The sequence below is a fragment of the Thamnophis elegans genome, chromosome 6 (assembly GCF_009769535.1).
Source record: "Thamnophis elegans isolate rThaEle1 chromosome 6, rThaEle1.pri, whole genome shotgun sequence".
NCBI classification, from domain to species: domain Eukaryota; kingdom Metazoa; phylum Chordata; class Lepidosauria; order Squamata; family Colubridae; genus Thamnophis; species Thamnophis elegans.
Window position 1 is genome coordinate 64,103,361 of NC_045546.1, and position 25,777 is coordinate 64,129,137.

The following is a 25,777-nucleotide window of genomic DNA, read 5'->3' on the forward strand; positions in this document are numbered from 1 at the left end:
TTCTTTCGTTAGCACATCTCCAGTAGGGGGCAACTTTGTGCCAGGTATCGGAGATTTGCTTCTAGGAGGAAGTTTCCCCCCAGGAATTAATTTTGATGCTATTATAAGTCTTATCTATGGGCAATTAATCAAGCTCTACTGGCTCGCTGTGCAGCTTACGAAAAAAAAAAGGAGAGTGTTAAGTCACCCCTTTTTTAGCTCTTTAGGATTTTTCAAAGGATTTCAAAAAAAAAAGAAAAAGAAGAAAAAGCATTGTAACGAAGCAGCTCGGCATATTCAGTGCCGTCTTTGACTTCTCTGTATCAGAAATAACAAAGTTGATAAGAACAAAGTCTTGTAAACTCTTCAGAGAAGTGAAACTAATTAATAAGAAACTGCTGGCTGGCTGTTCCTCCCTTTGAACTTTTATAACTGCTTTTGTAGAAGAATTAGGAATGTGGCATAGTTACGAAGAACGCACAATCGCCATTTTAGGAGCCAGTTTCTTTTAAGAAAAAAAAAGCTAAGTACATGAAGGAAGCTCTTGTAACAAATGAAGCTAGGATTTTTTTTAAAAAAACAGATAAGGTTCTCAGATACGGACTCTGCTTGTATTAAATTCAGATAAATAGTTCAAATATTGTCCTAAGTGGAGGTATCTTACTTTGAGCCATGAAGACGACGGCTAGGAATTTCCGGCACGGAGATAATGATTCAGCTTCGGCTGGCCCCCCTTCCCTTCACAGCCGAAAAGGCTGCAAACTTCAAAGGAAAAGCTCTTGCCAGCTGGATCTTCTCTCCCCCTCTTCTTTGCCTGAAGAGTGAGGTACCTGCCAGATATCTAGGCAGATAACGCAACCAGAAACCCGGGGCAGCTCTCTTAAGCTGCCGCCATCAGCAAGATCCCACCCAGGAAGTCAAAATCTTGGTTCTTTTAATGACGTTAACAAGCACTTAACAAATACTTTCCTTTTAAGTTTCACTTTCATCATGCCCTTTAACTTACTGGCACCATCTTCATTCCCTTTTGTTCCCCTCAATCTTCACAGAAGGAAGTAATACTACATCAGAGTTAAAGTTTGTACTTGCAATTATAATCACTCCTGTCTTTGCTCTGCCTGCTTCTTATTCAAATGTAGATTAAAACGTTGATTGCAGGGATGGTCGCGGCGTTTTGTTCTGCTGCAGCAGAAGCATCCTGTATGTGGAGCTCTGTCACCCTTTGAGCCCCAAAATTGCTCCTGGGGGTCTAGGGGAGCTCTACCCTTGCCCGGCTGCTCACCTCCCCCTCTTTTCCCAAGGGGCAAGTTTTCAAGCTGCTAGACATCTGATTTACACTGTTCTAGCAGGACTGGTGTTCCCACAGGAGCATCCTTCAACGTCTACGGTGCCACCGGAAGTCCTCAATTCTTTTTTCTATACTCTTGGCCTTCTTTACAATGGTGTCTAACTTTTAATCCTTGCTATCAGCTCCTGCTTGTAATTTCTATATGGCTTGCATGATTACCTCTAAAGTTACTCCCTACTCCTTTTCTTGTTGAAGCATAGACTGTATTAATCTTGTCCTCCTGCAGGTGAGGAGGCAAGGGTTGTTATTGTAGAACCAACAGGTGTTGTTTTTCTACTCATCTTCTAAATTTTTTCTTTTATATTCTAGTCCAGTTAGTATCACAAAAATTTAAACATCAGTTTAGGAAGATAAGAGATTATAAATAAAATGAGAGGAGAGAAAAAAGAAAGAGGAAAGAGGAAAAAGTGAAGATCTCTCACTTAAAAAGAAGAGTAAAGGAATAAAAAGGAGAAAAGAAAGAGAGAGGAGAAAAAAAGTCTTCAATCCAATTTATTCAAGTTTTAAAGCAAGCCATCCATTTGTCCCCAATATTTTCAAAAGGAAAGAGGGCCAAAGAAAATCAGGAATCAATACTTCAAAGCCTCAAAAAAAGGGAGGGGAGTCAAAGAGCCAAGGAAAAAACAATCACCACCTCCCCAGCAAGATAATATAAGGATAGTATAAGAACTGCCACAAAGCTAGAAAAAGTAAATTCAGTTTCTTTTTTTTAGATGAAAGTCTTTCCAAGGTCACTCTGAGCTTTCCCTTAGAGCTTCTCTTTAGTCTAAAGTAGGTTTCCAGATACTGAAAGTTCCACGGGAAACAGCTGTGTAAACAACTTTATTCCTTCCCCTTTCAGCCCTTAACCAAATAGCCTTCAAGGGTTATTTCTTCTCTCTAGTAACAATGTTTCAAGTCCACTGGATGGCAGTGTTGATTGTATCAACTCTCAATGCTTATTTCTTCCATCTTTATTTTGACTTTTTCTTTTAAAAAAATCGGAAATATAACAAGAGTAGCCAAAAAAAGAGAAAAAGAATCTTCAGAGCAATTAAGATTTAAATATATTCAGTGTCCCCACAAGGTCCAAAATTAAAAGTATAAAAAAACACAGTAAGCCAATCCACATTGGATTACAATGAAAGTCCAGCCTTGCTTCCAAAAGTAAAAAGGGAAAGAAAAAAAAGACTTCAATTGGCCAACTTATATCCGCTGCTTTTCTCTCTAGTCAGCCTTATTTTAAAATTAAGTTTCCAAATTTAGGATGTTCTCTCTCCAATAGAAAAAAGGGTTTAAAAACTCTCACCAAAATGACATGCTTCTCTCCTGTGCTTTCGTGTAGGAGCTGTCAGCAGTTTCAGCAGCCTGGGGGCTGACACGCGATCACTGGCAAAGGGGGCTTTTTCCGGGTCATCATGATGCAGGAGGGGGTACACAGGTAAACCCACCAGTGGCTGGCCAGGTTAGGTGGTCTTAATAGAATGGACCTTATAAATTCATATTAGCTTGACTTTTCATTCTAGTGCCCTGGAATCCCAAAGTTGACTTTTAGCTGCAGTGAACTTTCTCCCCAACTTCCTCATAAGTATTAAAAATAGGGCTGAACAGTGTGGCAAGACCCTGTAAAGGAGGAGCACAGGAAGCCAGACGTAGGTGAGAGATAGAACAGAGGTAAAAACTGCTGACAGCTTAAGACATTATAGGAACTGCTCTTTCTTGTATTTTTCCTATGTACTTCTCTGTAACATTCCAAATGAACTTCCCCTTTTTGAAATGTCATGTTTGTCTCGTGTATGGAAACGCCTTGAGAATGCACAGTATGGAACACGGCATAAAAGTAGCAACCTGGGCAGAGCCCAGGCAGTTCAGATTTTGGTGTGTGAACACGCTGAACTCGATGCATCCAATAAACCTGTTTCTCTCACCTTCGTGGTCTCAAGTCCTGGTCTTTCGTAAGTAGATTACAAACCTCAATCTGCTGCAACATTTTTGGCGAGCCAGCCAGGAGTTGAGGGGTCTTTGGGACTCTCTGGAACGTCCACCCCGGTGTCGGGGCTCATCCTGTCAGGGGGAACGTCCCTGGTGCCAATGGACCCTTGATCCGAGGGACTTCCCAGCGACAGAGGGCTCTGGCAGCAGCGGTTGGCGATTCCAAGAACAACCAGAGAAGGACCAGAGACCAGGCATCTGAAGGCTGGCCAGCATCGCAGGAGGGAAGCCAAGTACATGAGGCAAGTCCTGTGGGAACCCTATTTAGGCCCGGACTTCTTGTTGAGCTGGAGGTGAGGCCTGATCTCCCTCACTAGGGGGAAGGTTTTGGGGGTGGATTGTTTAGTGTATGTGTGTGTGTGTGATTGAGGGGGGGCTACTGCATTTCCCTACAATAGCCGTGTCCATCCGGTATCTTGGGTCAGAAGCCTATGTGGGGTGATTGCTAAATTTTTGTTGTTTGGTGCCCTGGGAGGACATGGGTGGGGGCAGCAGTGTTCCCTTGACCCCTTACAATGTATGTTAAATCATTTTAAAGAAGGATATGTGACTCAGGATTATGGCATTGAGTGGAGCAGGCATGAGCTTAAAAAGTTTTGTGAATCTGAATGGCCCATTTTTGGTTTTGGGAGGCCCAACAAAGGCACTTTTGATCCCAACATAGCTTTGAATGTCCATAGGTTAGTGTTTGATCCTGATGTAGGCCCCGTATATTGACATGTAGTACAATTTGTTGAGGAGACAGCTTGGCTAAAAAAAAAAATGCAAAGACCAACAGTGTATTCTTATGGCTGTTCGGGTTGCACACCCCAAATGTCCCAAGCAGAGACCACCAATCCTAGCTAGCGCCCCAGAAGAGTTGCCAGAAGAGGAAGAGGATCACCACGACCCTCACCCTGACAATGCCAAGGGGGGCTACACCTAGTAGCTCAAGAGACTTGAGGGCATCAACAAGCCGAGCATCTGTGGAGTGGATAGAGTGAGGGCTGGACATTGTGACCTCTATGAAGTCAGAAGAAAGTCCTGTCAGAGGGACAGGAGATGGGGACCCTCTGAGCTCACCAGAATTTTGGAAGAAGAAGGATGAGGAGATAGAGCAGTCTGAAGAGCGGGAGAAGATTAGAATTGCAGTGTCTAACATTCTAGAACCTGATGTCCCTGCTCATACCAATCTGGCTGACTTTACTGAGCGACGCTTCCCTTCAAGGGACCCTAGATGGAGCCCCTATGACCCCCACCAGCTGACTCTGCTACTCAATTATCAACAGTTAATTTTAAGGGCTGTCCGGCTGGGAGGGAAACTAGCCACCAATATGTCTAAACTCAGCCTCATCACTCAAGGAGCTGCCGAAAGCCCCAAGGTTTTTTTTTTTATGCTCGTTTGGTAGAAGCCTATCAAATGAATACTCCAATCGACCCCACCCTTCCTAAAAATGCTCGGATGCTGGCTATGGCCTTTATTTCTCAGTCAGCCCCTGACATCAGACAAGCTGCAGAAGCTGGAAGGGGCACTGGGGAAGCCCCTCAACAAGCTTATGGAAGTGGCTAGAAAAATTTTCGTCAATAGGGACTTGTTGGAGGAAAAGAAAAAAAATATCAAAAGATGCAGAAAAAAAGCAGAACTGCTTGCGGCAGTTATGACCATGCCAGGAGGGAGAAGAGGAATTAGGGAGGGGAACAGGGCCCCACCCTTGGGACAGAACCGATGTGCCATCTGTTACGAACATGGCCACTGGAAAGGGGAGTGCACCAACCGGGATGGGCTTCACCCCCTGAGGAAAGGGAAGATGACCGCCCTAGGATGCCAAGGGATCCCCCCCCCCCAAGCTGCCCCAGGAGACGCGAATCTCACAGGAGGCCCTTCAATGGCATGCAGGGGTGAAATGGTTTTCAGTCATTGATTCAAAGGATGCTTTCTTTGAAATCCCCATCCATCAGAAAAGTCAGCATTTGTTTGCCTTCGAATGCCCAGTCACAGGCAGAAAGCAGCAATATGCTTGGACACGCTTGCATCAAGGCTTTGAAAAAACTACACCACCTTATTTGGAGCTGCATTAGCCATGGATTTGGAACTTTTAGACATTGCCCCACCTGATGTGGTTTTGCAAGATGTAGCTGACTTGTTGGTCACAGGCCAAATGGAGGAAGCCTGTCATGCCAATGCAGCAGCCCTACTGCTCCTCCTACAGGAGAAAGGCTACAAGGCCTCTTGGACCAAAGCCCAGTTAGTCCAATTGGAAGTTAGATATTTGGGTTACGACATCCAACAGGAACAAAGGACTCTGAGCCATAAAAGGAAGGAATTGCCAGCCCCACGAAATAGGAAGGAATTAAGGGGCTTTTTGGGAAGCAGCTGGGTTTTGCCGCATTTGGATTCTCAACTTCGCATTGTTAACAAAGCCACTCTATGAAGCTACCAAGGGGAATGGAAAAGGAACCCTTGAGGTGGGAGAAAGAGGAACAGAATAGCTTTTTGGAATTGAAGCATGCTGTGACTCAGGCTCCTAGTTTCCTGACTTGACAGGCCTTTTCATTTGTTTGTGGACACTAAACAGAATATGGCTGTTTGGGTGCTGACTCAAAAGTTGGGAACCTGGTATCGTCCTGTTGCATATTTGTCCAAACAGCTGGGTCAGGTGGCCAAAGGGTGGCCAGCCTGTCTCAAGGCTGTGACAGGAACTGGCCTACTTACTCAGGAAGCCAATAAGCTCATCTTTGGACAACAATTAGACATCTACACCCCCCATGTTCTCAGAGCTGTCCTTGACCAGAAAGGTCATTTGTGGCTTACCAATCCACGAATGCTGAAATACCAGGGGCTTATTACACATAACCCCCTCATCAAGCTTGTCCAGTCATATGCTTTGAATCCAGCAACCTTATTGCCTGAACAAGACTCTGAAATCACCCATGATTGCTTACAAACAATTGAAGAGACCATGGAGCTTTATATAAGGAAAAAGGCCTCATCACAGCTGGAGGAAAGGACATAAAATATGGCCCAAATTATGCGTCTGCTGGATAGTGTATGGGCCCCCAAGCAGGTAGCCATTATGCATGTACGGGGTCATCAAAAAAAGGGGTTTCAACAGTTGAAAGAGGAAACAACAAAGCTGATCAAGTTGCCAGAGCAGCAGCCTTGGATCCCCCTTCTCTACAGGCCACCCACCTCACTCTGTGGACCCCAGCCCAGGAAGAACAACCCCCATCGTATAGTCACTCAGGAACCCAACAAGCTGAAGCGATAGGGGTGGAACTACTAGATGGGTGGTGGGTTCTGCCGGAAAAAAGGGTGTTTGTTCCCCAGCAGTTGACATGGGACGCTGTCTCTTCCCTGCATAAGCATTTGCACTTAGGAAAAACGGCTTAAAAAAAAAAGCCTTGGCTCAGGGAGGTCTATATCAACAATTTGTCTAGCCTGGCAGCTGCTGTTTGCTCTCAATGTCAGGTATGTGCTGCTAATAACCCACGTCAAGGCCCAGTTCAGGTGGGAGGGTCAAGAGGGCAGATCACACCATAAAGGATAAGTTGGCCAAAATTTGTCAGGAAACCCATCTCAAATGGCCGGATGCCCACAGCATGGCGTTGCTGGCAAAGAGGTGCGCTCCCACCAAGGAGTTGGGCGTCTCGTCATTTGAATTGTTGTATGGGAGGGTTCCTAATTTGCTTGGCCCACAGGTGTTGCTCACCCCCAAGTTGCAGACATGGTGAAGCTCAAACAGTTGCAAGCCCTGAATGCCATAGTCCACCAATTGCAAAAAAAAAAAAAAAATGTTCTGTCTTGTCGTTCTCATGGAATTGTAACTCCAGTCCACAACTTCCACCCAGGACAAGAAGTCTGGGTGAAGGACTGGTAGAAGGAACTCTTGGGCCCCAAATGGTGTGGGCCATATACTGTTGTTGTTTTTTTCTCCCCTTGTTGTTAAGGTAGCTGAAATTAGGCCTTGGATTCACTGGACCCATCTTAAATTGGCTGTGAAAGCTTACTGGAAGGCCTCCAGTGACCCCGTGGAGCCTCTGTGCCTCCCCCATGGTCCGTTCCAGAAGCACCAGGAGGAACGCCACCTCTTCTGCGGACACACGGGAAGCTGTCGCTTTACGAACAGGTGGTGAAGAACCAGCGCCCCCTGCAGGCGTCACTCGGGATGCTGACGTCCGTCGCACGGGCAACGTACCGCGCCTACTGTAGAAACTCTGCCCCGTCCAACGCCCAGGCACAACCATGGAGACTGACTAGCGCCTATGCCAAGCTGCGTGCATTAGGAGAGGCCTGATGCCAGCAGTTCTGATCGATTTTTCTCCTATTCATTTCTATTCTCATTGACTCTCTTTATCTCTATCAGGCAATCCTGGCCAGAGCAAAGGGTGAGGCCCCACTGGTGGTGTGGGAGGTTCCAAATGATTACGAGGACCCAAACCCCTCTCCTGCTCCATCCTTTCCTACAGGGGGGAATGAGGGTACTCCCCAACAACCGGAAGCTAGGCCCCTCACCTCTACAAATGACTCCCCTCCACTGGTAACTTCTGAGCCAATGCTAGAGGAAATGGGTTCAGGGCCTTTCCCCCTTTGCAAAGACTGCTTTTATCAGGGTGAACAGGGACTGCATTTTGTGTATAATGAACACTGGTTATTAAATTGCCATCCGGAGGAGGGGCTATCCCCCTGTTCAGAGGAGACAGGGAACTATTGGCAGTGTCGAATGAACCCCAATGTCACAACTTGGGCACCAAACAAACAATACAATTCGACCATTAGGTGCCATCGCAAAAACCCATTCAGAGACCCTTCCCAGACCCCTTTCCAGAAAGGACAAAGGCTCAGGTGAAGCGGGCACCCCTTGATTTCAGTCTGAAAAATGGAATATGACATAACTTATGACCAGATTCCCATAATAGTGGAGATAACTTGTCAGCTTATTGGGGATGTAGGGAATCAGTGGTTTCTACAATGGTGGTCAGAGGATGAGAATCTGTCAAGCATGAATGCACAAGATCTGAGTAAGTACTGGCGCATAGGTGTAACACGCAACAATAGTGCTAAAGCCAGTTGCCTGGAGGTCTGGATAACCCAATCCAACTACTTGGAAACATATCAATGCCATGCGGAGACACTTGACAAGATCCTCAGCAGAACAGCTATAGCCACCCTAAACACACAGGGAAAGGGAATGGTGGTTCTGGAGCCACTCCTACAACAGGGTAGGAACCCCCGTCCCACACGCACCCCTCAGGAGGATGGGAGGGGTGGCCCACAAGGGAAGGAAAAGGGAGCCCCAAGGGAACCCAGGGCCACAAGGGAGGCCATTACCCCCTCTCCATTGGAATGCACTCAATTGCCTGCAGGGTCCACAGAAGGACAAAATGGGAAAAAAGCCATAGACCCCATCTGGCCCTTGGGAAGCCCCGGAGAACATGTATTGGATTCGTGGCACATTGGCCTACGAAGTCCTCCCTGTGTTCTTGGATGGATAAAACTTTCGTTCTTTCTGTTGCCCATCCAATCACAACAGGTGCTAGGGATCCCGGTGTATGACTCAGTGGGCCCCACCCGTCAGAAGAGGGAGGTGGACTCAGCCTTCTCTAACTTTCCTTGTAAGGAACTGGCTGAATACGAGAAATCCGACATGTGGAACTCAGAGAGAATTGTATGCACCTATGGGAGGGCCACTTGGGCAGAGGATGGGTCTTGGGGTTACCACACCCCAATCTACATGATCAATCAATCATGCGCTTGCAGGCAGTATTGGACTTGGCTGGGGAGAGGATTGATAAATCTTTGAATATCCTCTCCACTGCCACTGGCAAACTCCATTCTGCAGTGTACCAAAATCGATTGGCTCTTTTTTTTTAATAAATGTTTTTTAATTTTAATTGAAACAAGTACAGCATCTTTCTTTACATCTGTAGAAAATGTATCAATCAATTACAGATCCTCCACGGTCAACAAACATAACTCATATTAACTCAAACATTATTATATATCCATTTTCATTTGACTGTAATTATTATTTAAAAATATTAATACAAGTAATAATCTTGAACAATACCTGCCCACACCAGTGGGGAAAAAAATCAAAAAGAAAAGGCAAAAAAAAAGAAAAAGAAACAGTAAATAAAACAAAAAAAGACAAAAACGACAAAGGACAAGGCAGGAAATAAAACAGAACACAGGTATCTATTATAAAAAAGAAGAAGTATATCAACTGGTTACAACATGCTTTGGTGCTTCTCTTCCATTAACTCATATTAATTCAAATATCTTAACTCAAATGTTTACCATATTAACATCATTATACCTCCAGTTTTAATTACCTATAGTTATTTAAACATCCTTCATCCTTAGCTATGCCAAAGAATTAATCCATAACACATGCTGACATTTCATTTACTTACTTGTAAAATCCTCTATTGACATCAAATCCTCATATCCTATTTTAGCTGAACATCCATAATATTTAATTATATCATATATCATAACATTTTCCCAGTATTGATTAACATTTGATTGTATGTATTTTATTTAGTTTTTATAATAGTGATAATTATTGTAATTAATACTCTTTATGTATAATCCAAAAATGTTTTCTCATATCCAATTATTATTTATCATATCGACTCCACATTATATACATTGCTATCAATATCAATTATTATTCAGCTATATCTGTTACAAAAAGAGCAATTAGGTTTAGCTAGTTTTCAATTGTATTCTTCAATCTATCAGCCAATTCCACATTATATACATTACCATCAATATCAATTATTATTCAGCTATATCTATTACAAATTAAAGTAATCAGATTTAGCTAATTTTAAGTTATGTTCTTCCATCTGTCAGCCTGTGTCCCTCCAATCCCAAAATTTTCTCAGTCCAATTGCCATTGGTTGGATAAATTTACCAAATGTTTTTATAAGCAAGTCCAGACAAAGATATCTTCGCACCTCTTGGCTCTGAATGTCAGTGATGAAATAATAATGTTGTCCCGGGCTTGTAAAACTTTTCAAATTGACTTTAATTCTCAAGGGTGGAGTTTTCATTTCTCCTGCACTCTGTCTCTTTAAATGAATCTTCTTTATAGCTCCCCCCCTCCTTTCTTCCTCTGAGATAGACCAGACGCCATTTCTCACATTTTCCATTTGTATTTCAGGAACATTCAAACATTCAACGATCTCAGTTTTTCCTTCATATTTTAAAATCAGATGGTCCAATTTTCTTTCCAATCTCTGAAAAGAGTCAAAAAGCTCTCGACATGCGGAAAAAAGAATCTGGAGTGAAACCTTAGAAGTATTTTCAGACGCCATGATGTGTCGCAGTTAAAAATTACAAGTAAAAACACACTGGAAACTGTGCAATCTTATCTGATCGTAAACACAGCCAAGTAATAAAAATGTCAGATCGTGAAGGGCTAATTAGTAGAAAGTTAACTTTACGATCCACTTAGAGAAAGTCAGTGGGGAGGGCTGCCGAAGCGTTCCTTGAAGCGTTTAAGAAATAAAGTAGCCACCAGCCATAAATCCATTAAAAAAAGACCAATTCACCGCTAGATTCTTCTATTTTTTGGTTTCAATTAGCTTAAGCTTTTAGTGCGGACAGTCTCTCTTGAATAATAAAATCAGCTTACCAGATGACATCACTTCTGCCATTCTTAGGGGCAACCTGCAGTTTCAGTTAGCACGCAGCTAATCCAGAAAGGAATTGGCACGAGGGGTTAATACCCCCCCCCGAGACTTTGCGAATGTCTCTGGGGTCCTGGGTCTCCCCTCACCTTCACTGTCGTCTCCGGGACAGCTAGGGTCCAAAAACCCGTCCAAAAATCCTTCGGAATAGAGGAATTTCAGGAATAGCCTGAAACTCCGTCTTCTCACTGCTAAGCCCCGCCTTCTTCCAAAATCGATTGGCTCTTGATTACCTCCACGCAAGGGAAGGAGGGTCTGTGGGAAGTTCAACTTGTTAAATTGCTGCCTTCAAATTGATGGGACTGGAAGTGTCATTAAGCAGCTCACCACAGAAATGAGGCAACTCACTCATTTCCCAGGGCAGGAATGGAAAGGATTTAATTTAACCTTCACTTTTAACTCCTGGTTCCCAAAATTGCCAAGGTTGCAGGCCATCATTGCCTTGATTGGCCTGATCGCAGCAGGCTGTGTAATCATCCCCTGCATTATGCCAATCTTTGTCCTTACAAACTCCTTATCCCTCTTGATGAAGAAATGGGCCACTGCAAAGGTCCTGGCCCTGGTGGGACGCTCAAAAGAAGGACGCTCGAGCAAATATGTGGGGCTCATGCTTAATGGAGAGGAACCTGCCATTTATGAAACTACACAATAATCTTAGGATTGGGTGAAGTTTCAACAGGGGGGAATGATGCAGGAGGGGGTGCACAGGTAAATCCACCAGTGGCTGGCCAGGTTAGGTGGTCTTAATAGAATGGACCTAAAAATAGGGCTGAACAGTGTGGCAAGACCCTGTAAAGGAGGGGCACAGGAAGCCAGACGTGGGTGAGAGATAGAACAGAGGTAAAAACTGCTGACAGCTTAAGACATTATAGGAACTGCTCTTTCTTGTATTTTTCCTATGTACTTCTCTGTAACATTCCAAATGAACTTCCCCTTTTTGAAATGTCATGTTTGTCTCGTGTATGGAAACGCCTTGAGAATGCACAGTACGGAACACGGCATAAAAGTAGCAACCTGGGCAGAGCCCAGGCAGTTCAGATTTTGGTGTGTGAACACGCTGAACTCGATGCATCCAATAAACCTGTTTCTCTCACCTTCGTGGTCTCAAGTCCTGGTCTTTCGTAAGTAGATTACAAACCTCACTCTGCTGCAACAATCAGAGACTTTGCGAGTGTCTCTGGGACCACTGGATCTCCCCCTACCTTTCACCATCTCTTCGGGACGGTTTAGATCCAGATTGGACCATCTGGATAATCCGAATTAGACGGCTATTCCGGAGAAGCCAGAAAGGTCGTCTTATCACTGCGATGTGAAGCTCCTCCCAGGAGTATTTCTGTAATAGGGTCTTGGTGAAAAAAAAGAACATCACCTCATAAACTTCATGTCCTTTGTTGTTTATAACATTAATGTTCATAAAATAAAACAAAATGAATTTGAGCAACTATGAAAAGGTGCATATGCTTTAATAGACATGAAACTAGAGATCTGATGATAACTTCCATTATTGGAATATAGCATTTTGTTCATAATGAACAAAAGCAATAGTAGCATTGTAGTTAAAGTACCTGTACTTCAGTAGTGGGATTCAAAAATTTCTACTACCAGTTCTGTGGGCGTGGCTTGGTGGGCGTGGCAGGGGAAGAATACTGTAACATATCCATTCCCACCCCACTCCAGGGGAAGGTCATTGCACAATCCCCATTTCCTCCTGATCAGCTGGGACTCAGGAGTCAGAAGTGGTATTTACCAGTTCTCCGAACTACTCAAAATTTCCGCTACCAGTTCTCCAGAACTAGTGAGAACCTGCTGAATACCACCTCTGCTGTACTTGCTTAGAAATTCAAGTGAATAAACTTAGTTATTTGACTTAAAATAAATGAAGAAAAGCTGTTTTTAATGACTTTCATGGCTTGTCCAGTCAAAGAGGAGTTGTGGGTGATGCTTGATAAAAGCAAATTTCAATTTTACAACAGCACAAAGCAGTAACGAACAAGACTATAATTATCTGCAAATATTGGAGAAAACAAATTCTATTTAACAGGCTTTTCCAAGAAATTCCTGACCAGTATAACTACCAACATTCTCTTTCAGAGGACAGAAGACAGCACAAAAGCATTAGTTCTCTTAGATATGAATTCAATCAGTGTGGAAGATTTAGTGGAGGAAGTGAAAAAGAAGACCTGATTGAAGGGGGGGGGAGTGAGAAGAGAGAGAGAAGAGAGTAAGAGTAGCTCCACATTCCTTGAATTGTTGGACTTCAGGGATTCATTAATTTGGATTCCTGCATAAGGTTTGAACTTGGTGGTCTAAATGTTTCCATCCAGTCTTACGATTCTACTGCAGAGGTTTTCCTCTCCAACTGAAGCATTTTAAAAATGAAAATCAAAGCAGACAAAAGTGTTTCAGAAGCTTTATAATACCTTTCGAGTTGGGAAAAATGCTGAGCGGGCGAGTAAGTTTTATATATGAGCAGTTCCGTGTGTTTGCTAAGGACTAGAAACCGCCTCGAAATACCCCCCCGAGAGACTTAGGCGATTCCTCCTTTGACATTTCAATTCCGGGATTTCAGCGCCGACTAAGGCGAATAAGTAAGTAAGAAAGATGAGTGCAGCTTCAGTCGGAATGTATGAAAGGATTGCTTTTAAACTACTTAATCATTCATGTTTCTCTTTCCCTCGCTATACAATATGCTCTCTAATTGCTTCCCTTTGCATTGATCTACTGCCGGGCGGAAGGAGACTCCCTGGGTTTTGTGATTTGCTGAGACCTCATTCCTTCTTCGTTTTCACCTTCCATGGCGGTCTCTCTCCCTCTCTGGCTCTATTTTTAAGGCAGACTCTCGCCGCTCAGCACCTGTTCTCGCGGCTCGGCGCTCAGAGTTTGACAGTTCTCCCGCCAATGTGATCTCGAGCCAGTTTAGCCAGAGGGCTTCGCCCTCGCCACCCTCCTTTCTTTGGCTCCCTGCTGCCACGCTAACTCTCTCCGTTCTCCCTCTCCCCCCACTCTCTCTTTTCCGAAGAAAACAGAAATTTCTCCTATTCAAACTTTGGTGGATCTCGATTTTCTGACCTGAGGGAAGCTCCAGCTTGCAGAAGCAGAGCCAAACGAGAGCTTTTGGTGTACGGTTAGGCGCGTGGGCTTGGCCATGACTGAGGCTGGAGGACAACCTGAGGAAGCGTCTGCAGTTGACGAGTTCACTGATATTATCAAGAGCAGATCTGGTAGGACAAACAATTTGGGGATGTTACACATGTGTGTTGGATTTGTGCTTTAAAAACAAAAGCCACAATGTTTTCCATTGCGTGAAAGAGGTTCTTGATAACACACAAAAAACTGGCTCCGAAGTTGCTGTTGGGAAAGTTTTCTGTACCTTAGAGCAGCTGCCGGCCGCTCTTCTACTAAGTTAAACTGTTTGTCCAACTAGAGCTGGGATTTTGGCACTTTGGAGGACAGTCTGTGCGCGTTTAATTTCCATCCTCCTCTGGTCAAAAGGCATTTTCACTTTATCTCATTTGGTAATGTGATCTTAAATCTCTTGTTCCTGAGAAGCCAGTGGATATGTGGCTGAGAATTAATGTAGGTTTAAAGAAAACAATGTGCTGTATGGGATGGGGATTGATGCACATGGAATACAATCCGATAGAAACAAAGAAACATTTGTTTTATTTAGCATTTTATTTTATGTTACTTTTATCTTTTTGAGCAAACTGTGACTTGTTTGCTTTGGATTATTAATGCAGAAAAAAAAGTCAGGAAAAAGAGTTATTACTATTTTCTTTTATTCATTAAACATGAAACTCAGTCAACTCAACATTTAAAAATGTATCACAAATATTATATGTGTGTGTGTGTGTGTGACATATGTGTGTATATGACACATACATTGTTGTTGCTGTTGTTGTTGTTGTTGTTGTTGTTATTATTATTATTATTATTATTATTATTATTATTATTATTATTTATTCACAATGACAGGCCCTAGGTTTTAAGAATCTCCTAAGTTGCAGCACAGGCCATTACAGCCACAAATAGAAGCAGCTATAATGGTTCACCATTGGATAAAATTTCAGTTGCCTGGGCTGCCTCCTTATTTTTAGCATTGGAAAAGAACCAGTTCAGGTAATTCAGGTATTAACTGTTCAGAATTTGTATTTTTACAAAATAATGAAGTACTTATTTTTTTCTGAAACATTGTGTAGTTATCCAGCTGAACAAAAAGGAGATTAATGTCTTCCGTATCCACTCTATAAGACATATAGTTATTGTTTGTTCCATTTCTAAGTTAAAATCCAAAATGGAATACAAGAGACAAAGAGGAGTCTGTCTGTTGCCAGTCCCAGGGTTAATTTAAACATGATGCATGGGTTGCAGTAATCACAACTTTCATGTGACTTCACTCATGTTTCCTTTAAATGAGTTACTTACTTAAATTTATTAGTCTGTTCATAGTGTACATAGATCACATGAGGACACTTATGTGAAAATATCCATTTGAAATTCTGTGCAGTTAGAGTTTGTAGACATGTAGAATCATCTTGATATAGGATTGTGCAGAAAACTTTTTTGGGAAACATTCTTACAATTTGCAAGAACCATGACAGCATAGCTGAAATGGTTTGTTAGTGCTCTTAATTCCTCTTTTAATTCGTCATCTAACTTTGAGTTCATCTCTCCACTCAACCTGACAATAAATTCTGGTTTTCTTTTTTTCATTTTTTAATGTAAATATGTTTTATTTTCATTTTCATTTCATACAGTCACATATATACTGTGCATAACCGGGGCCATATAACATTGAACAATAAACACAGCCATTCTTGTCAACAATACTCCCCAAAATACAAACCCAATATACCACTTCAACCCTCCATACACCCTTTCTTTCACCCCCCTCCAACTTTCCTTTCTCCCCTCCAACATTCCCCTCTACCCTACTTCCCCTCCCCCTCTATCACTCCTCTCTCCCAATACACTCCCTCCCTTCCATCTCACCCTCCCTCCGATCCTCTCTCCCACCCTCTCTACCCCTCTTTCTTCTTTCCCTCTGCTCCTCCCTTCGGTGTATTTCTACTATCTATCAATATATTCAGCTTCCTATTTTTACACTAGAATTAAAAAAGCAACAGTATGCAAGTGCAATCATGTTACTTTAAAATCTAGCACATGCTATATTTCTCCCCTCCCCCCTCCCCCCTAGGACCCCACCTCCCTTCCCCCCCTCGACTTCCCAGAGCCCGTACACGGTATAGCTTTTTATCAAACACAGTCTAAAATATATTAAAACCAAGGAAATTAAAAAAAAGAAAAAAGAAAAAACGTCAATAAAATCTCTGCGTTGAACTCAGCTTCTTACCGTTACACAAACTTTAAGCAGTTTACATTATTCCTAATCTTAGTTGTTTGATTACCTGCAGGATTTCCCCAGAGGTTATTGGTTGGTTCAACTTTTGCCTGTACTCTTCTCTAACTAGGGGTATTATCTCTTTATCTAAGTATCTGTCTATATCTAAACCCTTAATTTTGTCCCCTTTGTACAATTCTGTAAAAAAAATTCCCGGAATGCCTTTTAAATCTCCTCCTATTGAAACACCTCCTTCCCTCTATAACACAATTTGGATACATTTCAAATTTTTCTTTTAATTTCCTCTTCCAATTCTTTTCGTTTTTGCCCTTGTTTATGTCTATGTATATTTTGTTTATATTCATCAGTACTCCTCTCATATACGCTTTACTTGCATCCCCTACAAATTCCATGAATGTACCCTTATTCATATTCAGAACAAAGTATTCAGATAGCAATTTTTTACAATCATTAATATACTTTTCATATCTAAATAAGCTCTCATTCGACCTCCAAGACCTTCTTGCCTGCACTACCCTTCCCAATTCCGTCCAGACTGGGTTATGATCTGAAAGGACCCTCACCGCAATCTTTGTCTGCTTCACCCTAGAAAATAAATCATTAGTGATTAGTATAAAATCAATCCTTTAAAGGGATTGATGTCCATCAGAAAAAAGGGTGAAGTCATATGCCTCTGCATTTCTTTCTCGCCAAACATTTCTCAATTCAAAGTCGTCCATCAAGTCTTTTCAACAATTATTCAAACTCTACTGGCCCGCTGTGTAGCTTACGAGGAAAAAAAGTATTAAGTCCCCCCTTTATTTGTTCTTAGAGGTTTTTCAAAAGGTTTCAGAAAAGGGCATTGTAACAAAGCAGGTTTCAAAAGATTAGCATTGTAACAAAACAGTTCAGCATATTCATCTCTGTTTGGAATGTCTCTATATTAACAAGGAGTCTTTTAAAACTTTTAAAAGTTGATAGGAAAAAAATCTTGTAAGCTCTTCAGAGAAGTGAAACTAATTAGTAAGAAACTGCTGGCTGGCTGTTCCTTTGATCTTTTTTATCACTGTTCTTTGCCGGATAGTTAGGAATGTGGCACAATCGCCATTTTAGAAGCTTATTTTTTAAGAAAAAAAACCAGGTGCACGAAGGAAGCTCTTGTAAAAATGAAGCTAGGATTTTTTTTTAAAAAAAAAAAGCAGATAAGGTTCTCAGGTACGGACTCTGCTTGTATTAATCTCAAATAAATATATCAAAAATTGTCCTAAGCGGAGGTTCCTTACTTTGTGCCGTAATGAAAACAGCAGAGATTTCTGGCACGGAGATGTGATTCAGCCTTCGGTTGGCCCCCCTTCCATTCACAGCAAAAAAAAAAAGCTGCAAACTTCAAAGAAAAGCTCTTACCAGCTGGATCTCTCTTCACTCTTCTTTGCCTGAAGAATGAGGTATCTACCAGGTATTTAGGCAGATAACGCGACCAGAAACCCGGGGGCAGCTCGTTAAGCTGCTGCCATCAGCAAAGTCCCGCCCCGGAAGCCAATAAATTCTGGTTTTCTATTTAGATGTTTGGTATCTGGGATTTCAATCCAATTTTGGAGTTGCCCTTGAAATATATAATACAAATGCCAAAATAAATTATATGGTGATTTAATCAAAAACTATCCTGAGATGTGTTCAGGTTGTTGCATTGTTTTAGGGTGTAAAAATGACAACCTATGGGACCTTCTGTAATATTCTAATTGTCAGCGTTCCAAATATCATCCAAAATTAAATCAGAGTCCAAGGCAGAGCTTTCCTCAAAGTTCCAATTTATTAAGAGAGACATGTTGGCACATCTGTGGAAACCCAAATCTGAAAGCTTGCCGGCGTTTCCCACCCAGTTGAAAGTTCATGATCTTACCCCACAGCCACAAGTCCATCACATGGTCCAACCTTCCACTGCCACACTGGCAGTTCCACTCATCCAATTCCGGTCAGGCTCAGAGGGATAGAGAACAAAGGATGATCGTGGTTTCTAGAAGGATTTTTTTATTTTGATAACAACACATTTTACTCCTTACTATTCCCCCTCCCAATTCCCCAGTAATGAAACAGCATAGTAAAATAAGAGAGAGTATGGCAGGCCAAAGATCCTAAAAGGAACCGGCTGCAGGCCTGACAGGTGGCCTCTCCTCAGAAGAAAAACATTTCCTGAAAGAGAATAATATAAGGGTTAACATAACAAAATTAACCACAATCCCCCCCCCCAACCCAGGGGGACCCTTTGGCTTATTGGGAACTTCTCATGGAATTGTTTTACTAACTTATCTGCTTTTAGGTTCCAGCTTTTCACCCAAGTAGCTTTGGAAAAAGGCTACCCCTTCTAATGCACTAAATATTGTAAGTGACCCCTATACAGCCTGGAGTCTAAATTCTTTTCACCTCATAATGTGTCTCCCCTTCTATCACTACAGGAGGAGGAGGAGCTTGGGTGGATGGTCTTATGCTGGACCCAATTACTGGTTTCAACAAGCTACAATGAAATACTGGGTAAATCTTCCCTAGAATTCTGGGTAGACTGAGTTGCACTGTAACTTAATTACCTTCACTATTGGGAAAGGACCTAGAACTTTTAGCCCCAATTTCTTGTTAGGCATTCTTAATCTTATGTATTTGGTAGATACAAAAACTTTGTTCCCCACATGAAAGAGGGGTTGGAGCGAGCGGTGTTTATCAGCTTGCTTCTTGTAGGCTTCTGCTGCATCTGCTAGAGCTTTCTTTGTATTTTCCCATCCTTCCTTTAGCGTGTCCATCCATTCATTCAGAGACATGGAGGAGGGAAGTTCTCTAGGCAGCTCAGGCATGGGAACAAATTCCATGCCACTGGTAATCTGGAAAGGAATTAATCCAGTGCTGCTGTGGACCGCATTGTTGTACGCCACTTCAGCGAAGGGTAGCAAGTCTGACCAGTTGTCTTGCTGATAGTCCACATAACACCGGATGTATTGTTCCACCATCACATTGGCCCTCTCCGCTGTGCCATTCGTGCTGGGATGAAATGCTGAGCTGAGTCCTTGTGTGGACCCAATGGATCTCAGGAACTCTCTCCAGAACTTGGAGGTGAACTCAACTCCGCGGTCTAAAATGATCCTCTTGGGCACCCTGTGCAGGCAATAAATGTGTTTCACAAACATTTTCACTAATTTCTTTGTGGACGGCAACACTAAGCAAGTGATGAAATGTGCCTGCTTGGAAAACAAATCAATAACTGTCCAGATTACTCTATTCCTGCTGCTGTCTGGGAGTTCGACGATGAAGTCCATTGTGATCTGTTCCCATGGTTGGCTAGGGCTGGCCACTCATTGTAGTAGTCCAAGGGGCTTCCCCGGTGGTGTTTTCATCATTGTGCAAGTAGCACAGCTTTTTAGGTAATCTTCCACCTCCGATTTCATCTTTAGCACCAAAATTGATGCCTGGTGAGGTGGAGCATTTTTAGGAATCCAAAGTGGCTTCCTAGTTTTGCATCATGACTTTGCTGTAGAACTTGCAGCCTCAACCCCGCAAGGACTTACAATTTGGACCCCTTCTAGGCTAAGCCACTGTTCAGTGTTAGGATGTCCTTGTTATTGTTGAACCGCGGGTCTGCTGGGAGTGCCGATTTCATCACTGTCATCAGCTTATCCTGGCTTCATGTTGTGATTTGGGCCGCCTTTTGGTGGGAGGAAGAAATGATGGGGTGAAGAACTTCTTCCTTCTTACTGTTGTACTGCGGTTTTCTCGACAAAGCATCCACCAACAAGTTCTTCCCTGCAGGGATGTGTTTAAGTTCAAATTGGAATCTTTGGAAGTATTGTGCACAGTGAACTTGTTTTGGGGATAGTCTTTGATGGGTTTTGAGAGCTTTGAGGTTTTTAATGATCCATCCAGACCTTGAACGGCAGATCCCCCCCCTTCCAAGAGATGTCTCCACGTGAGCAGGCACCACCTGATTGCCAATGTTTCTTTCTCCCAAATGGCACACCTCCTTTCAGTAGTGATGAGTTTTTTGGAGATGTAAGTGCACGGCAAGAGGTGGCCTTCTTTATCCTTTTGCAGTAGTACTGCAGCTATCACTACATCACTGGCGTGCATCTGCATTATGAATGGTTGCTCTGGGTTGGGGTGTTGCACTATGGGGTCTTGGGCAAAGAGCCATTTTAATTTCTCAAAAGCTTTTTGACAGTCTATTGTCCACTTCAGGGGTTGGTTTGCTTTTGGCTTTGTTGGGGAAGAGCCCATTTTTAATAGCTCAGTCAATGGGAGGGCAATTTCCACAAAAGTCAGAAAGAACTGTCTGTAGAAATTGGCGAATCCAAGGAGCTTTGTAGTTGTCTGCGAGTAGTTGGAAGTTTCCAGTCTAATACAGCTTTCACTTTTCCTGGATCCATTTCTATCCCCTCATTGGAGATGTGATAATCCAGGTAATCTAGTGAGGGCTTGTGGAACTCACACTTCAACAAATTTGCATATAGCTTGGCGGCCAGAAGTTTTTTTAGGACTTGTCATACCAGCTTCACTTGTTCTTCTAGGGTTTCAGAGAAGATCAAGATGTCATCAAGATAAATGAGCACTCTGCGGTACAGGTGCTCATGTAGCATCTCATTTATGTACTGCATGAAGACTGTGGGTGCTTCTTGCAGCTCAAATGGCATGACTTTGTATTGAAAACTGCCAAGGGGGGGGTGTTAAAAAAGCAGTTTTCCATTCATCTCCCTCTCTGATTCGTATGTGGTAATACGCCTCTCTCAAGTCCAGCTTGGTAGACACCCTGTCTTTAGCCAAGTGGTTCAACATATCTTTCATGAGGGGAAGGGGATAAGTGCTTTTTTCGCATACCACAGTCAAGGCTCACAGATCAACACAGAGACGTACCCCGCCATCTTTCTTTTCTCTGAAGAGCACTGGGGCTGCTACTTTTGACTTTGCTGGTTCAATAAAGCCCTGTTTCAAATTGGTGTCAATGTACTTCCTCAATTCAACCATCTCTTTGGGAGTCATGGAATACATTTTTGGCTTTGGTAAGGTAGCTTCAGATTTGAAGTCTATTGCGCAATCTGTGGGCCAGTGAGGGGGAAGATAGTTGGCATCTTCCTCACTGAATACCTCTGCCAAGTCCCAGTAGTCTTTTGGTACATGTTGGATCCCTGGGGGTTTGGTGTCTGCTGCAGGTGTTGCAGGTTCTGGACGGTCTTGGCTGTTGGGTTCAATCATTCCTGGGTGGCCTTTTGGCTCCACTAGTGGTAACGGCCCAAAGGCGATAATCGATTTCCTAATGCCATCCTCCGACTTTATTGTAGGCACGCACTTGTCCAGCCACGCAAGCCCCAAGATAATTGATTCCTGCATTTTTGGAGCTATGGTGAATCTGAGGAATTCATAGTGACAGTCTATCATTAACTTTACCAACTAGGTAATTTTCGTGCCCCCCCCCCAAATTAGTGTTCCATCCACTTGCTCAAACTGAATGGGATGGTTTAGGGGTCTTGGGCGTATGCCTAGCTGCTCCACAATAGACATGCTGATTAAGCATCAGGTGCAGCCAGTGTCCACAATTGCCCCAACTTCCCCCTCCACTCCCATTTCTGGCACTTGGAGGTTGCATTTTATAGTAAAGGGGAAGATGAGTGCACTCACCATTTCCTTCCTCCGAGGTCTTCCCATTGGTTGGACTTTTCCTTAGGTTGAGGATCCACTTTCTGAGGTTGTTGGCCCAGATGACTCTTTTGTGGTGGCTTCTGGGGCCTTCTCTTTACTGCACTGGTGGTTGGTGCGCATGTTTGTGATATTGGGGCTGGAGCCAAGTACTCTGACGCTTTGTGGCCAGGTTGAGAGCAATGATGGCATTTTATTGCCCCCCCCCCGAGGGACAGAACCCAGTTATATCTCTAAACTTAGGAACCACCTCATCACATTGTTCCGCTATCCATCCTGCAGCTTCCCCCTCATTAATCCCTTCTGCCATTGTTGAGATCATTTCTCTTGGGAAGGTGGGGAAGTCAATCCCTGGGTTGGCCCTTGCCCACTTATCTGACATAGTGCTATCTGCTGAGGGAAGGCAGGCACCCACTGGTATCTCTCCCATCCATGACCTGGGAAGAAAGCCCATTCCGGTAGTGCTTGATTCACAGGTTGAAGGCCAAACATCAGTTGCTGGCTAGGGGGAGACATGGCCCAAGCCCCTTTCTGCTGGCTGGGTTGAATTTCCCATGTTGGTGGCCAAGAATACAGCCACTGGCATCTCTCCCATCCATGACCTTATAAGGAAACCCAATTTGGTGGTGCTTGATTCACAGGCTGCAGCCCAAACATCGATGGCTGACTAGAAAGAGATGTTGGCCAAACTGCTGGCTGGGTTGAATTCCCCATGTCGATTGGGATTCTGTCTGCCACTCTGCTGCAGGGTGATGGGTCATTTCATTTGTCGCTGTATGGAAGGAGTAATTATCTCCACTCCAGTAGATTGCAGAGCCTTTGTTAGGGAGGTGGGAAGGGGGAGTATTCACTCATGTTTGGCTGCACAAGTTGGTCTGGGAGGCTCCAATCATCTTGTCAGTTACTGGGTGATTATTCTTGCCATCTCCTTTTCAACCCCCTCCGGCTGCATCTTTCCAGATGCTATAAATCTCCAATTTTCCCCCCTCACAAATTCCTTTGGCTCCATCTTCATCTTCACTGATATTTTACACTGACTGGGTCAGGTCAGTGTTGGGAGTCAGCACCCCACGCCTGCACCCCGGCCAGGGGTTGCCGGTGAAATATTTTAAGTCAGATTTGGGTTAATGTCAGCGTTCCACATATCATCCAAAATTAAATCAGAGTCCAAGGCAGAGCTTTCCTCAAAGTTGGCACATCTGTGGAATCCTGAATCTGAAAGCTTGCTGGGGTTTCCCATCCAGTTGAAAGTTCATGATCTTGCCCCATACCCACAAGTCCATCACATGGTCCAATCTTCCACTGCCACACTGGCAGTTCCACGCATCCAATTCCAGTCAGGCTCAGAGGGGTAGGGAACAAAAGATGACCTTAGTTTCTAGAAAGGATTTTTTATTTTGACAACACATTCTACTCCTTATTATTCCCCCTCCCAATTCCCCACTAATGAAATAGCATAGTAAATAAAATAAGAGAGAGTGTGGCAGGCCAAAGATCCTAAAAGGAACTGGCTGCAGGCCTCACGCTAATGCCCTAGAATGAACGAAAAGCTCCAGATTTTTCAAAAAGGTGCTTTCAGCAAGTTTCAATTTGTTCCTTCATCATGAATAAAACTGAAATTTGAAATAAATTGTGATGTTCTGTGATGGATTAGAATTAATCCATAAAAATCTATTATGATGTATTGTAGTAGTACTCTAGGATTGGGCTTTTCTGTTCATCAATGGAAACCATCTTGTTTTCTTCTTAAGACTTTTAAAACTTTGGCTGAGAAAGGATTAGCATTCTTTAGTTTCCTTATTCCTTATTCTCTAATTCCTTGTTCTCTGTATTTTTAAAAGGGAAACACAATGGGATTAAATTCTGTATAACTGCACATACATTGACTTACATAAATTATACTAAATACTGTACTTCTAGTAAAGATGTCTAGAGTGGCTGCTGAGAAATTTAATTACCAAAGAAATTAAACTCACCTTCAGATTGAAACTTGCAACTCTAGCATTAGGCAGGGACACTCTATATTTGCCAGATTGCTTGTTTGCACTCTGAACTCCTTATGTCCATATGCTTTCCTTTCATCTGTGCTTACATTTGGTGTTGTGAAGAATAAAAGAGGCAGTATGTCATTTGAAAGGAACAATGTATTCAAACATTTTTGAAACCAGAACTTTTTCAGAGAGAAATTGTCAGTGAGCTTAATTGAGTTGGATTAAAAGAGAATGATTGATTTAAAGTTTATTTCCCACTGCAATTTTATGATTAAAATTACTGTTTTAAGCTATATGTGAAAACATATGAATCTTAAGGGTTAGATATATTTTCATGGCTTCCAAGATTACAAAGGAGAACTATTCAAAGTTATGGCAGTAAGCAGGGAGTCTTGCCATCCAATGAATGACAGTTTATTTACAAAGAAGATTTTTGTCAGATCCCCAAATGTGATAGTGCCATTCATTTGGGAGGAGGGGGGGTTGGAGTAGATTTATTAGCAGTGCCTGTGACAAGTGATATTTTACAACTGGTTTCCCGGCGCCAAAGAGCCTTGAGATCCCCTCACCTTTTGGGGGAATGTTTATAATGGCCATGTGAGACGTTTCACTTTAATGTCTAATGGAAGATAGCCATGGGAATGTATGTTTATCTGGTTCTCAGGGCAGTTGGTAAAGGAACCATCTTCACACTTGTGTATTCGTAAAATCTGTGTTCTAACTAATGGGAGGGGTCTCTACTGCTTTAATTCTACTTGCATTGCCTAAGGAGATTCAGATGTCGCTGTGAACTTAATGGTTTCTATTCTTCTTAATAAAAGGTTCCTTTTGAAATACTCCATTTCAAGAGTCTTCATTTTCTTAAGCTAATTCACTGAAAGTTTAATGTACTTGCATAAAATTGAATGGTTTGAAAGGACTATATATATTATTTGTAGAGTGACTAATTTTTCTGTGTTTTAATATTACCTGGTTCTGTTTTGATTCCCACTTCATGAGAATATAGTATTGATACAGAAAAAATAATAAATGACACACTCTTCAGATTTATATATGATTATTTAGAAATAAAGCTAGTTTACTTCACTACAAAATGAGCTTGAGAAATTTTGCATAGTATTACAAGATTAATTATAATGTCTTTTAACTTGTTTGGAATATTGGAACAAACATTTAAGCATGGACCAGAATATCTTTACTTTGTATGTTTTTTAATAAAAAGACCACTAATTTTAATGGGACTTTTTTCACATACATAGCAACAATATAACATTCTTAGGCTACAGTCCAATGCATGCTTAACTGGGTTCAGTTTACCTTTCAGTAAACAGGTATTAATTATTTACAAATAAGAAACCTCACTTGTAAAAATTAATATACCCAAGGTTTCTTAGTAATGCCCAAAAGGCTATTGTTACACATTTTAAGCAGCCAATAGTAGACTGTAAATCTAGTAACATTAATATAATATAGTAATATACAGTGACATCTATCAGATAAAATGATATTTTTGTAGCAAGTCTTTACAAAAAAATAATTATGGGAGGATGAAGAATAGGATGAAGAGAATACTTATACAAAAAAAATTCCTGACTTCTAAATTACATATTTCTTTACAATACATTACAGTAATTTCCTTTAACAAAATGTAGGAAATTACAGATTGAAGCTTTTAAAGCTGTTTAACATTGTAACTTTTTATTCCCTAGGAGTTACCTGCAAACCTTATCCATTTCTTTTTTTAAAAGGTACCACATTTTTTTCTATTATTTTCAACATTAGATTAAGACATTGAATCCC